We start from the raw sequence: 14,067 nt of genomic DNA on the forward strand, positions 1-14,067 counted from the left end.
TTCCTCCCAGCCTCCTCACTCCACTACAATGACACATGCTCAGGAGTGGGAACACTCCCAGGAACTGTTCTCGGGCCCCTGCTCAGATTGGGCAGCAGCGGTTCCTCTCCCACCAGAGGAGTTTATCGTCACTGATACCCAACCATTCGAAAGTTCCCGGGGTCCGGGAGAAGAGGCTGGGGACTTCCGCCAACTGTCTCAAGAACTTTCTGTGGGTGAGGAGGACGATGACGATGAGACACAGTTGTCTTGCAGTGAGGTAGTAGTAAGGGCAGTAAGTCCGAGGGAGCAGCGCACAGAGGATTCGGAGGAAGAGCAGCAGGACGATGAGGTGACTGACCCCACCTGGTGTGCAACGCCTACTCAGGACAGGTCTTCAGAGGGGGAGGCAAGGGCATCAGCAGGGCAGGTTGCAAGAGGCAGTGCGGTGGCCAGGGGTAGAGGCAGGGCCAGACCGAATAATCCACCAAGTGTTTCCCAAAGCACACCCTCGCGCCATGCCATCCTGCAGAGGCCGAGGTGCTCTAAGGTCTGGCAGTTTTTCACAGAGACGCCTGACGACCGACGAACAGTGGTGTGCAACCTTTGTCGCGCCAAGATCAGCCGGGGAGCCACCACCAACAGCCTCACCACCACCAGCATGCGCAGACATATGATGGCCAAGCACCCCACAAGGTGGGACGAAGGCCGTTCACCGCCTCCGATTTGCACCGCTGCCTCTCCCCCTGTGCCCCAACCTGCCACTGAGATCCAACCTCCCTCTCAGGACACAGGCACAACCGTCTCATGGCCTGCACCCACACCCTCACCTCCGCTGTCCTCGGCCCCATCCAGCAATGTCTCGCACCACACAGTCCAGCCGTCGCTAGCGCAAGTGTTGGAGCGCAAGCGCAAGTACGCCGCCACGCACCCGCACGCTCAATCGTTAACCGTCCACATAGCCAAATTTATCAGCCTTGAGATGCTGCCGTATAGGGTTGTGGAAACAGAGTCCTTCAAAGCTATGATGGCGGCGGCGGCCCCACGCTACTCAGTTCCCAGTCGCCACTACTTTTCCCGATGTGCCGTCCCAGCCCTGCACGACCACGTCTCCCGCAACATTGTACGCGCCCTCACCAATGCGGTTAGTGGCAAGGTCCACTTAACTACGGACACGTGGACAAGCACAGGCGGGCAGGGCCACTACATCTCCCTGACGGCACATTGGGTGAATTTAGTGGAGGCTGGGACAGAGTCAGAGCCTGGGACCGCTCACGTCCTACCCACCCCCAGAATTGCGGGCCCCAGCTCGGTGGTGGTATGTTCGGCGGTGTATGCTTCCTCCACTAAAGCACCCTCCTCCTCCTCCTCCTCAACCTCTGTCTCGCAATCTAGATGTGTCAGCAGCAGCAGGACGTCGCCAGCAGTCGGTGTCGCGCGGCGTGGCAGCACAGCGGTGGGCAAGCGTCACCAGGCCGTGCTGAAACTACTCAGCTTAGGAGATAGGAGGCACACGGCCCACGAACTGCTGCAGGGTCTGACAGAGCAGACCGACCGTTGGCTTGCGCCGCTGAGCCTCCAACCGGGCATGGTCGTGTGTGACAACGGCCGTAACCTGGTGGCGGCTCTGCAGCTCGGCAGCCTCACGCACGTGCCAGGCCTGGCCCACGTCTTTAATTTGGTGGTTCAGCGCTTTCTGAAAAGCTACCCACGCTTGTCAGACCTGCTCGTAAAGGTGCGCCGGCTCTGCGCACATTTCCGCAAGTCCCACACGGACGCTGCCACCCTGCGCACCCTGCAACATCGCTTTAATCTGCCAGTGCACCGACTGCTGTGCGACGTGCCCACACGGTGGAACTCTACGCTCCACATGTTGGCTAGGCTCTATGAGCAGCGTAGAGCTATAGTGGAATACCAACTCCAACATGGGCGGCGCAGTGGGAGTCAGCCTCCTCAATTCTTTTCAGAAGAGTGGGCCTGGTTGGCAGACATCTGCCAGGTCCTTCGAAACTTTGAGCAGTCTACCCAGGTGGTGAGCGGCGATGCTGCAATCATTAGCGTCACCATTCCTCTGCTATGCATCTTGAGAAGTTCCCTGCAAACCATAAAGGCAGCCGCTTTGCGCTCGGAAACAGAGCCGGGGGAAGACAGTATGTCGCTGGATAGTCAGAGCACCCTCCTGTCTATATCTCAGCGTGTTCAGGAGGAGGAGGAGGATGAGGAGGAGGGGGAAGAGACAGCTTGGCCCACTGCTGACAGTACCCATGCTGCTTGCCTGTCATCATTTCAGCGTGTATGGCCTGAGGAGTAGAAGGAGGAGGAGGAGGAGGAGGAGGAGGAGGATCCTGAAAGTGATCTTCCTAGTGCGGACAGCCATGTGTTGCGTACAGGTACCCTGGCACACATGGCTGACTTCATGTTAGGATGCCTTTCTCGTGACCCTCGCATTCAACGCATTCTGGCCACTACGGATTACTAGGTGTACACACTGCTCGACCCACGCTATAAGGAGAACCTTCCCAGTCTCATTCCCGAAGAGGAAAGGGGTTCGAGAGTGTTGCTATACCACAGGACCCTGGCGGACAAGCTGATGGTAAAATTCCCATCCGACAGCGCTAGTGGCAGAAGGCGCAGTTCCGAGGGCCAGGTAGCAGGGGAGGTGCGTAGATCGAGCAGCATGTACAGCCCAGGCAGTGCAACAGTCTTTAAGGGCCTGGCCAGCTTTATGGCTCCCCAGCAAGACTGTGTCACCGCTCCCCAGTCAAGGCTGAGTCGGCGGGAGCACTGTAAAAGGATGGTGAGGGAGTACGTAGCCGATCGCACGACCATCCTCGGTGACGCCTCTGCCCCCTACAATTACTGGGTGTCGAAGCTGGACACGTGGCCTGAACTAGCGCTGTATGCCCTGGAGGTGCTTGCTTGTCCTGCGGCTAGCGTCTTGTCGGAGAGGGTGCTTAGTGCGGCTGGGGGAATCATCACAGATAAGCGTACCCGCCTGTCAACCGACAGTGCCGACAGGCTAACACTCATCAAGATGAACAAAGCCTGGATTTCCCCAGACTTCTCTTCTCCACCAGCAGACAGCAGCGATACGTAAGCAATACTTAGGCTGCACCCGCGAATGGAAGCTACGTTCTCTCTCACCATCCAAAACGGGGACATTTCTGCTTCATCAATCTGTGTCTAATATTCCTCCTCCTCCTCCTGCTCCTCCTCCTGAAACCTCACGTAATCACGCTGAACGGGCAATTTTTCTTAGGGCCACAAGGCTCACTCATCTAATTTTTCGAAACAATTTTTATATGTTTCAATGCTCTTAAAAGCGTTGAAACTTTAACTTGAACCAATTTTTCGTTAAACTGGGCTGCGTGCAGGCCTAGTTACCACTTAAGCCACATTAACCAAAGCGATTAATGGGTTTCACCTGCCATCTTGGTTGGGCATGGCCAATTTTTACTGAGGTACATTAGTACTGTTGGTACACCAATTTTTTGGGGCCCTCACCTACAGTGTAATCATAGCAATTTGTATGTTCTTCGCCTGCACTCATGGTACAGAAGTGTGTGTGGGGTTGGCCTACACTTTAGCTACATAAATGTAACTTGGGCCTTGGCTATACTGCAGCTACTGAAATGGAACTAACACTGCGCTCCCACTATACTGCTGCTTCGGAATTGTTACTGGGGCCTGTCTTGAGTGCTACTATTACTGACATGGAACGAAGACTGCGCTCCCGCTATACTGCTGCTTCGGAATTGTTACTGGGGCCTGTCTTGAGTGCTACTATTACTGACATGGAATGAAGACTGCGCTCCCGCTATACTGCTGCTTCGGAATTGTTACTGGGGCCTGTCTTGAGTGCTACTATTACTGACATGGAACGAAGACTGCGCTCCCGCTATACTGCTGCTTCGGAATTGTTACTGGGGCCTGTCTTGAGTGCTACTATTGCTGACATGGAACGAAGACTGCGCTCCCGCTATAATGCTGCTAGTGATATGTTAGTGGGGCCTGTCCTAATGCTACGGCTGAAATGTTACGAATTATGGGCTCTGCCTATACCGCTGCTAATGGTATGTCTCTGGGGTGTGGAAACAGAGGCTTCCCAAAGACATGATGGCGGCGAGGCCATTTCCCACCAACGCGGTTACTGTTAAGGTGCATATAACCACGGACACATGGAGAGGACACGTAGTGCCTCAAAAACATCCCCCTCCTCCTCCAACAATGAAAACATTCTTGGCAAATGCCTTTGCATTGGTTCGTCTGGTGGCAGTCCAAGAATTTCACCTTTACCGACACTACAAGAGAGCCCCCCCCACCATCCCCCCGCCACGGCCCACTTAATCCTGGCCACATTCCGAAAACCAACAAAATAAAACCGCGCTACTAGGTCCGCAGTCACCACCACATTACCACCAACGCGGTTACTGTTAAGGTACATATTACCAGTCTGACTGGGGCATGCAGACACCTTGACAGAATGAATAGTGTGTGGCACATAGGTTCCCCATTGCTATGCCCACGTGTGCAGCTCCTGATGGCGGTGGCACAGGATTCTATTTCTCATTGCTTCTGTACAGCATTGTGGGCTATCGCCCCACCACTTTTAAAGAGGGTCGCTGCCTAGCCATGCCAACCCCTCTGCAGTGTGTGCCTGCGGTTCCTCCTCATGGCAGACGCACTTCTAAATAGACATGGTGTGGCATGAGGGCAGCTGAAGACTGCGCAGGGACACTTTGGTGTGCGCTGTGGGGGGGAGGGGGGGCGGTTGGTCAGCAAGTAACCCAGGAGAAGTGGCAGTGGAGTGTCATGCAGGCAGTGATTGTGCTTTGTTGTAGGTAGTGTGGTGCTTAGCTAAGGTATGCCATGCTAATGAGGGCTTTGCAGAAGTAAAAGTTTTTGGGAGGGGGGGGGCACTCTTGCCGCTATTGTGGCTTAATAGTGGGACCTGTGAACTTGAGATGCAGCCCAACATGTAGCCCCTCGCCTGCCCTATCCGTTTCTGTGTCGTTCCCATCACTTTCTTGAATTGCCCAGATTTTCACACATGAAAACCTTAGCGAGCATCGGCGAAATACAAAAACGCTCGGGTCGCCCATTGACTTCAATGGGGTTCGTTACTCGAAACGAACCCTCGAGCATCGCGAAAAGTTCGTTCCGAGTAACGAGCACCCGAGCATTTTGGTGCTCGCTCATCTCTAATTATGACCTATTTCGGTCCATATTAGAAACTGAAATTGCCCATTAAAGTCAATGGAATCATGTAAACAGGCACGATACATGAGTATTCACTGCATATCTATGTATGCAGGCAGGAGGAAGCTACGGGACCATTTTTCCTTTTTTTGTAAGCATGTGAAAACAGTGAATATGTGCACACAAAAAAAATGCAAGAAGGTCCAAATACACCGTAAATTTGCACAGTTCCGGTCTGCAAAAACACTGCATATTTAACCCTTTGCAATCCAATTTTGGAGTCAGGGTTTCCTAGGGGGTTTTCTCTTTCTGCCATTATACAATAGCACCATCTGCTGGCTAGGGCCAGTACTGTGGTATGGGACATGCCGGAGAGGCCCCCGACAACAGAGCGGCCAGTAATATACAGTAAGAATACCCTGCCGGATGTCTTCCGACATCGGAAATGTACAGCCTTCAATCAGAATGTCTTTAGACGTCAGACAGTGGATCGGAAAGGGTTAACACCTTAACTCTATAGGGCGTACAGTTTCATCCTACGCGTTTGGAGTATGTATGAAAGGAGATCACGTGTTTCTTACAGCCAGCAGCTGCCTACAACAGCTCCGATTAGCCGCTCGGCTGATCGGAGCCTTTAACCCTTTAAATACCACAATCAGTAAAAAGAAGCTTTAAAAAGTTTTACTAATTATTAAAAAAAAAAAGAAAAGCAATAAAAGTTTAAAAAATAAAAAATTTATAATAAAATAGTCTAAATAATTAAACAAAAAAAACATATTTCGCCTCACTGCATTCATAAAAGTCCGATCTATAAAAGTAAGTCTTTATTCACCCCGCATGGTGAACGTCGGCAGAAAAAAAAAATAAAGAATGCCACAATCGTGCTTTTTTGGTCATCCTGTTGCTGATTGGCCTCCCCCACACCAGACTATACCCCCTCCAATCCATCCTGAATGCGGCAGTCAGGCTCTTCTTCCTGTCCAGCCGCTATTCGGACGCCTCTGCCCTGTGCCGGTCACTGCAAATACAGAATACAATTTAAACTCGCTACCTTCATCCATAAAGCTACAAATAACTCCGCACAGATACAGCTGCACTCACTCATCAGGCTCCCGTTAGAGCACGGATACAGGCCAAGTTCATGACACGCCTCCACGTGGGTTGGATCCAGATCTGCTCCATTACTGCCTCTGTTTATTGCTGTACGTGGGACCTGAATGGAATAAAGTTCCTTTTAATTATGGAATGCCGTGGATGCTGTTTCTAATTGTGCTATTCATACATAAAGCCCTCCACAGCGCCGCACCGCCCTACATTGTCTCCCTCATCTCAATCCACCACCCAGCCTGGGCCCTCCACTCCGCTAACAAAATCCGATTAAGTGCCCCTTTCATTTCCGCCTCCAAGACTTCTCCAGAGCAGCACCAGTCCTCTGGAACGCACTACCAAAGGCTACCCGAGCAATCCAGGGCTCACAGAACTTCAGGCGTGCTCTAAAAACGGACCTCTTCAGGGAGGCATACCATATTTCCTAAACCAAACCACTCTGTACGCCGCCTGATAACATGCTCCATGACCTACTGACTGCAATCCCTGCTAGCCATCATAAACCGCTCCTGCAGTCATACCGTTTCTACCGTCACACGGCTAAATGTCTGACCATTGTCTGTGTATAGCATCCCTCACTCTCCACCTCACCATACCGCGCACATCTCCAGCCCCTTTACCTTCTGTATCACCCCATTACTTGTAGTATGTAAGCTCGTTGGAGCAGGACCCTCACTCCTACTGTTTCCTTAAATTGATTACTATGTAACCGTGGTTCTGTAATTTTTGTACTTTTGTCTTTCTGTATCCCCCTGTCTATGTAAGCGCTGCGGAATATGTTGGCGCTATACAAATAAAGATTATCTCCGTGCGGTCCCTTTGCGGTCATTCCGCGAGATTTCCACAAGATTTCCGCTCAGTGGGAATCCAGCCTAACTGAAGGCCCATATGCCTCAGCATTACGTGCAAACATTTGATGCATACAAACAGATACATTTTCCAGACAGGACAGGACATACCAGACATTAACCCTCTCAGTCCTGCAACCATCCAATACACATAAATCTGATGCATTCCACAAACAAGACAATGGCACGAGACAGACACCTAACATTATGGAGGGACTTCATTAACTCTGGGCCACTACACATTCGTACCTTGTCGCGGGCCACATAAAATAATGTGGCAGGCTGACTTCAGCTCACAAGCCTTGAGCCTGACACTTGTGTCTTAGGCAGCAATGGCACTGGAACTGGTGGTCTGCTCTTATAGCCCATCTGTACTAAGGAATGGTGAGTTGTGTGTTTGGACATGTTAGTTGGAGCACCAGCTCGGTGTTTGGCTGCGATTTGCTTGACTGTGCAGCAGATGTACATCACAATTCCTGACATCCTCCTCTGACCCCTTTCGGCAATAAACTGTTGCTGTACACACAATCCCCTTTCACTAGATGTTAATCCTCAATCACGCCATTCTCTGTTTACTCCCCACACCATTACACGAGAAAACCCCACGCGGTTGGCAGTAAAACCCCGGCCTCGGCTAGTCTAGCACCGATGACCAGGCCGTTGGAAGTCACTCAGATCGCTAGATTATCCCATCTAATGTGGATTCACACTGAAACTGATCCACGGAAAACTTGTCACATTATTTGACTTCGGGGTCACGGGGATAATTTTTATACACAGAAGCTCCAGTTGTGAAAGGGTCGGGGTCTCTAATAAAGGGGCCAACATAGTGGGAGTCCTTTGCAAGTTCATTCTGCCCATGTTAATAAAGGCACCAATCTGTGCTAGATTTCTTCACCATGGCCACAGCGATGACGATGGTGCAAGCTTTGCCATTACCCACTGGTGTAATTATAGGGGATGCGGTTGGACCCGGGCCCAGGAGCCTTAGGGGGCCCATAAGGCCTCTCTTCTCCATATAGGGAGCCCAGTACTATGAATAAAGCATCATAGTTGGGGGCCCTGTTACAGGTTTTGCATTGGGGCCCAGAAGCTTCAAGTTGCGCCTCTGCTTAAGGGGTTAAGGCAAGTTGGGGGGTCCTAAGACAAACTGTTGCACTTGGGCCCATGAGCTGGTATTAGTGTTTCTTGACACCACCAGGAAGTCCTGGTGGAGTCAAGTTTGACAGGGGGTTGACGCCCCCTGTACCTGATTGGCTGCACAGCAGCCTGCCACACAGGTCCTGAAAGGGCACTATAGCTGCCGGCGCTGCACCACAGGCACCCGCAAACGCAGTGAGTTCCACCTTGCGGGCCCAGCAGGGAGCTGATATGCCTTGGGGTAGACACAGTGTTATCCGCGGGGCGCCGACTACAGAAGTACATGCTGCCGCCTTGCAACAACCATTTGTCCCTCACACACACACACCTCATGCGGCTTTCCCGCTGCCGAACCATCACCGCTGAGGCCGGCAGCTGTCATTGGGGGAGCGGCTGCCACACATGTCACCGTCATGCCGGTGGAGGACAAGAAGCGGGATCTGTCAGCGGTGGGAACACCGTGCACGGAAGTCACAGTGGCGGCCAGGTGGTGCAGTAAATGTGAGCGATGCAGCTGCAAACGGCCGACACTGACATGACCATCCACGCTGCGGAGCACAAGCGCAGAGGCCGGCAAATGTGAGCGGGGGACCTCAGAATCTGGATAACGTGCTATTAGGGCGGCAGACAACCCAGTCATTTCACCACTGTCTGCAGCTACGACCTGCCAGCCTTGGCCCTATCAGGAGCTGGGGGTGTGACAGGGGCGTTCCTCCTGTCAAACCCCTAGCTTCAGGTGGAGTCAAGATACACTAATACCCCATGAGCCTTTAGCTACGCCCCTACCAGGACCCAATAGAAACTTGCAACTTCTTTCGTGCCCTTCTATGTTTTTGATACCCAAAGTCCAATAAAACCAAACATCGAAAATGATACAAAACTATGTAAAGTTACAAATCAGACAAAGGAAACAACGTCTTAAGGTGTCTCATGCACGGCGGTCCCTGTTCTTCATGTTTTAGAGCCTCGTCATCATTATAGGGGAAGATATTTTCCAAGGAAAACATCTCCATACAATATTTATTAATGGGAACCTGCGAGCGTCATCGGCAGCTGGGCGCACGACAAAAGAAGTATCAGTCAAGGAAATCTCCTGTCATCTCTGCCGCGTGTGATGATATGAAAAAGACCCCGGCTGCCAGAGAACACAGAGCTGCGCGCCGCAGTGGTTATGCAAAATATCTCTAATCCCATTGTTTTCCAGCTGTCTGAATCCCGACCACAAGAGGTCGGATTGTTCCCACTCCATCTGGACAGAAACGTCTCCGCAGGAGCCGAGGAAACTGTCAGGAAAGAGGAGAGGGACAGCAGTAAATAGCAGCAGCGGCTCTACTGATACCTTCCAACCAGCTGGAAGTAAACAACGGCGCAGGAATGTACTAGGGTTTTTTTTTTGTACTTTTTACACTTTTTTAATGTCAAAATTGGACATAAAAATGTAAGGTTATTTGGGGGAATTTTAACCCTCCTTATAGGCAAGGGGCGGAGCTATGGGGGTGAAGAGTTTGTGCTGGTGCCAAATAATGCATGATGGCCGCACTGCTACATAATAATGATTTCTACTTAGATTCCATGAAGCTTACAGAGGTCTCTGCCCATAAGAGCTGACACCGCACTTTCCCTTACACTTCAGCAGCTAACAGAGAAGGTCAAAAGCAGCCTGGCAGAGGCGGTATCAACGTCCTCCACCGTCAGCCCAGGAGGTGGAGTGGAAACAGGACAGTTAGTGCTGTCAGCAGTGCTAAGGAGCTGTTGAGAGGCACATGGGGACCATGTGGGCTGCAAGTTGCTGGTAACACGGACGGTGACACAGCTAACATGTCACCACCCAGACACTGTGGCCACAGTAAGGCAAAGTGTATTGGCCAAGCCCCAGCCTTTTGCGAGCATCCATTTTGGATATAAAAAGGAATTAGAGCTGCACCACCTGAGCAGTGAATGCTGCAGCTACAGCCTCGAGTGCAGCTCTGCAGCACATAACACTCAGGAGAGGCCCAGCTGTAGATGCAGCTACAGCAGTCTGTGGACAGCCTGCAAAGATGTGGAGCCAACTATTGTGTATGGAGTGAGTGCGCTGCCCCATGCTGGTGAGTAGCGTAGATGGACAAGAAAAGGTCTTGACGACTGAGGGCAAGAAAGGGACCATATGATCAGGGGCCGCGTGGAAGAAGAGGTTCTGCAAAGAACTCGATTGCCAAAGGCGAGAACAGCGCCATGTCTGGGGAAAACTATTGAGCATCTCTACACGTGAGACCGGTCTTATATGACTCAGTGTGCATACTTGAAAGACCATAACGGACGGACATTTTTAGGGTAGTTGATGGGTGTTGACATTGTTGTACGGGGAATGTAGGTGAATGCAAGAACTTGATGCGGAAATGTATGTAACAGGTTGGCAAGGCACTTTATGGTGGGGCTATGAATGATGGATAAGTTATGGAGATGTAAGTGACGCACCGCACTTTGTACGGCTGATTTGAGGTACTTTGGCACCTACGGTACACTGAGGCCGCCATGACAGTGTAATGCCACGGCCCTCAATAGGTAAAGTATGCAGTACTATGAATGAAGACGGACGATTAACAGAGAGTGCGAGGAATATTTGAGGAATTCTGTTTGAAATGTTGTAACACTTGTAGTGCCGTCCCATTAACCCTTACCAGTGAGTTTAGTAAAAGTTATGTTTTTTATATAAACCAGCGAATCGCAGGCAGGAAGAGGGGGTAGCGGCATGTTGTCCCATCTTGTTGGAAAGAGCAGTACATTGTTTCTTCCAGTGTTAGTCGCTTGTAAAGCTGTTCAAACATGTCCTGATGAACCGCAGTGTTCACAGCGGAGTCGAAGAAATTTGGGCCGGCTATTCATGCTTCTGGCACTGTGCACCCTACACCTATTTTATGGTCCTACTATGGCGTTTCGTGAGTCTGGTGGGGATTTTCAGTGGATAATTTACGTGACCTGATGAATGAAAACGCGTTCCCTGCACCTTAGTGTACAGCAGTGGGCCAAAAAGTCCTCCAGCAATCATAGTCCGCAGCCACGTTGTCTACTGTACATGTTTGGCGCTCCGGCAGTCACCGCACACGTTATTCGGAATAGTCTCAGGCTCACAAATTTCAGCACTCGCGGATACGTTGTTGTTGATACACCTGTAAAGGGATGATGTTGGCAGCGATCAGAGCGGCGAGGGCATGTTGATAGTAGCCTGAGTGCCGTATTGGTAGGCCTTGCCCTCCTCAGTAGTGTTCCCAATCGTAACAGTGCCACCAGTAGTAATAGGGCCCCCCAAAAGTGGCCCTAATAGCAACAGTGCCCCCCTGTGAGGGACTTTATCCCCAAAGGGAAATTCTGTTTGAAACAGAACACTTGAAGTCCTAGTTCCCTTCTATGGACAGAGCCTTGTTAACCCTTACCAGCGCGTTTAGTAAATAGTGTCTTTATATGAAAAAAAATGCTACTTCGCCTCCATCTGTCACCTCCCTGCCATAACGCCATCACACATCCTGCAACATGGGCAGAGACGTCCCTTCCCATAAGAGTTGACACTTTACATGAGAGAGGTCCTTGCTCATAAGAGCTAACACTCTACAGGAGAGAAATCCCTTCCCATAAGAACTGACACTCTACAGGAGAAAGGTACCTGCCCATAAGAGCTGACACTATATACAGGAGAGAGTTCCCTTGCTATAAGGGCTGACACTCTACAGGAGAACGGTCCCTGTCCATAAGAGCTGACACTCTACAGGAGAGAGGTCCCTGCCCATAAGAGCTGACACTCTACAGGAGAGAGGTCCCTGCCCATAAGAGCTGACACTCTACAGGAGAGAGGTCCCTGGCCATAAGAGCTGACACTCTACAGGAGAGAAGACCCTGGCCATAAGAGCTGACACTCTACAGGAGAGAAGACCCTGGCCATAAGAGCTGACACTCTACAGGAGAGAAGACCCTGGCCATAAGAGCTGACACTCTACAGGAGAGAAGACCCTGGCCATAAGAGCTGACACTCTACAGGAGAGAGGTCCTTGGCTATAAGAGCTGACACTCTACAGGAGAGAAGTCCTTGGCTATAAGAGCTGACACTCTACAGGAGAGAGGTCCCTGACCATAAGAGCTGACACTCTACAGGAGAGAGGTCCCTGACCATAAGAGCTGACACTCCACAGGAGAGAAGACCCTGGCCATAAGAGCTGACACTCCACAGGAGAGAAGACCCTGGCTATAAGAGCTGACACTCTACAGGAGAGAAGTCCTTGGCTATAAGAGCTGACACTCTACAGGAGAGAGGTCCCTGACCATAAGAGCTGACAGTCCACAGGAGAGAAGACCCTGGCCATAAGAGCTGACACTCTACAGGAGAGAGGTCCCTGACCATAAGAGCTGACACTCCACAGGAGAGAAGACCCTGGCCATAAGAGCTGACACTCTACAGGAGAGAAGACCCTGGCCATAAGAGCTGACACTCTACAGGAGAGAGGTCCTTGGCTATAAGAGCTGACACTCTACAGGAGAGAGGTCCCTGACCATAAGAGCTGACACTCCACAGGAGAGAGGTCTCTGCCCTTGAGAACTGACACTCTACCTGAGAGAGGTCTCTGTCCTTGAGAACTGTCACTCTACAAGAGAGAGGTCCCTGCCCATAAGAGCTGACACTCTACAGGAGAGAGGTCTCTGTCCTTGAGAACTGTCACTCTACAAGAGAGAGGTCCCTGCCCATAAGAGCTGACACTCTACAGGAGAGAAGTCCCTGCCCATACAGTATAAGCTGACACTCTACAGGGGAGAGATCCCTGCCCATAAGAGCTGACACTCTACAGGAGAGAAGTCCTTGGCCATAAGAGCTGACACTCTACAGGAGAGAGGTCCTTGGCTATAAGAGCTGACACTCTACAGGAGAGAGGTCCCTGACCATAAGAGCTGACACTCTACAGGAGAGAGGTCCCTGACCATAAGAGCTGACACTCCACAGGAGAGAAGACCCTGGCCAAAAGAGCTGATACTCTGCAGGAGAGGGGACTCTTCCCATAAGAGCTGACACTCTGCAGGAGGGAGGTCCCTGCCCATAGGAGCTGACACTCTACAGGAGAGAGGTCTCTTCCCATAAGATCTGACAGTCTACAGGAGGGAGGTCTTACTGCATCTTGCCTGTCTGCTCCCTGCCACTGGCAGGGTGAATGCCTGCGCTGGGATCTATCACAACTGTATTCACATGTATCTACATCCTGAGGACATGGATACTCTTAAAACTAAGACAACTGGCAGCCTCCTGGGATGGCGGGACGGCACCCCATGCCCGGGACTGTCCTGCCAGGTAGTTATTGATTAGATACCTCCCAAACCCATCTGGGTGCTGAGGTTGGGCAGAGCTTAACATATTTTGCAAACGAGGATTGAAGTGTGATGCTATGCGGGAAACAAATGGCGGCCTGTTCCATATTGCTGTGAAGAAACGCCGCTCTTCGTGTTCCTGACGCTGCGCACACATTATTCGGAATAGTTTCTGGTTCACACATTTAAGCACTCGGGATACATTGTTGGTGATACACCTGTAAGGGCGTAATGTTTGCAGCGTTCCCCCGTACAGATCAGAGCCGTGAGGCCATTTTGACAGTAGCCTGAGTGCCGTATTGGTAGGCCCCACCCTCCTTGTTTCGGGACCTGGTCGGTAGAGGGGGGAGGGAAGTGGAGGAGAACGGCGCTTGCCAGTGCTGGAATGGTCTACTCCACCAGTTAACCGTCATGGCCGGGGAAGGGGGAGCAGCAGCAAGGAGAGGGGGAGTGTAAGAGGCACACGGTG

At 51.4% G+C, this 14,067-nt stretch overlaps 1 protein-coding gene across 1 annotated transcript in view; it reads left to right on the plus strand.

Annotated features, from left to right (window-relative positions):
• PKHD1 (PKHD1 ciliary IPT domain containing fibrocystin/polyductin) overlaps window positions 1–14,067 on the plus strand; it is a 483,679-nt gene that overhangs the window by 79,486 nt on the left and 390,126 nt on the right. The gene's annotated exons all lie outside the window — the stretch shown is intronic.

Source organism: Eleutherodactylus coqui, chromosome 1, assembly GCF_035609145.1.
Source record: "Eleutherodactylus coqui strain aEleCoq1 chromosome 1, aEleCoq1.hap1, whole genome shotgun sequence".
Classification (NCBI taxonomy): Eukaryota; Metazoa; Chordata; class Amphibia; order Anura; family Eleutherodactylidae; genus Eleutherodactylus; species Eleutherodactylus coqui.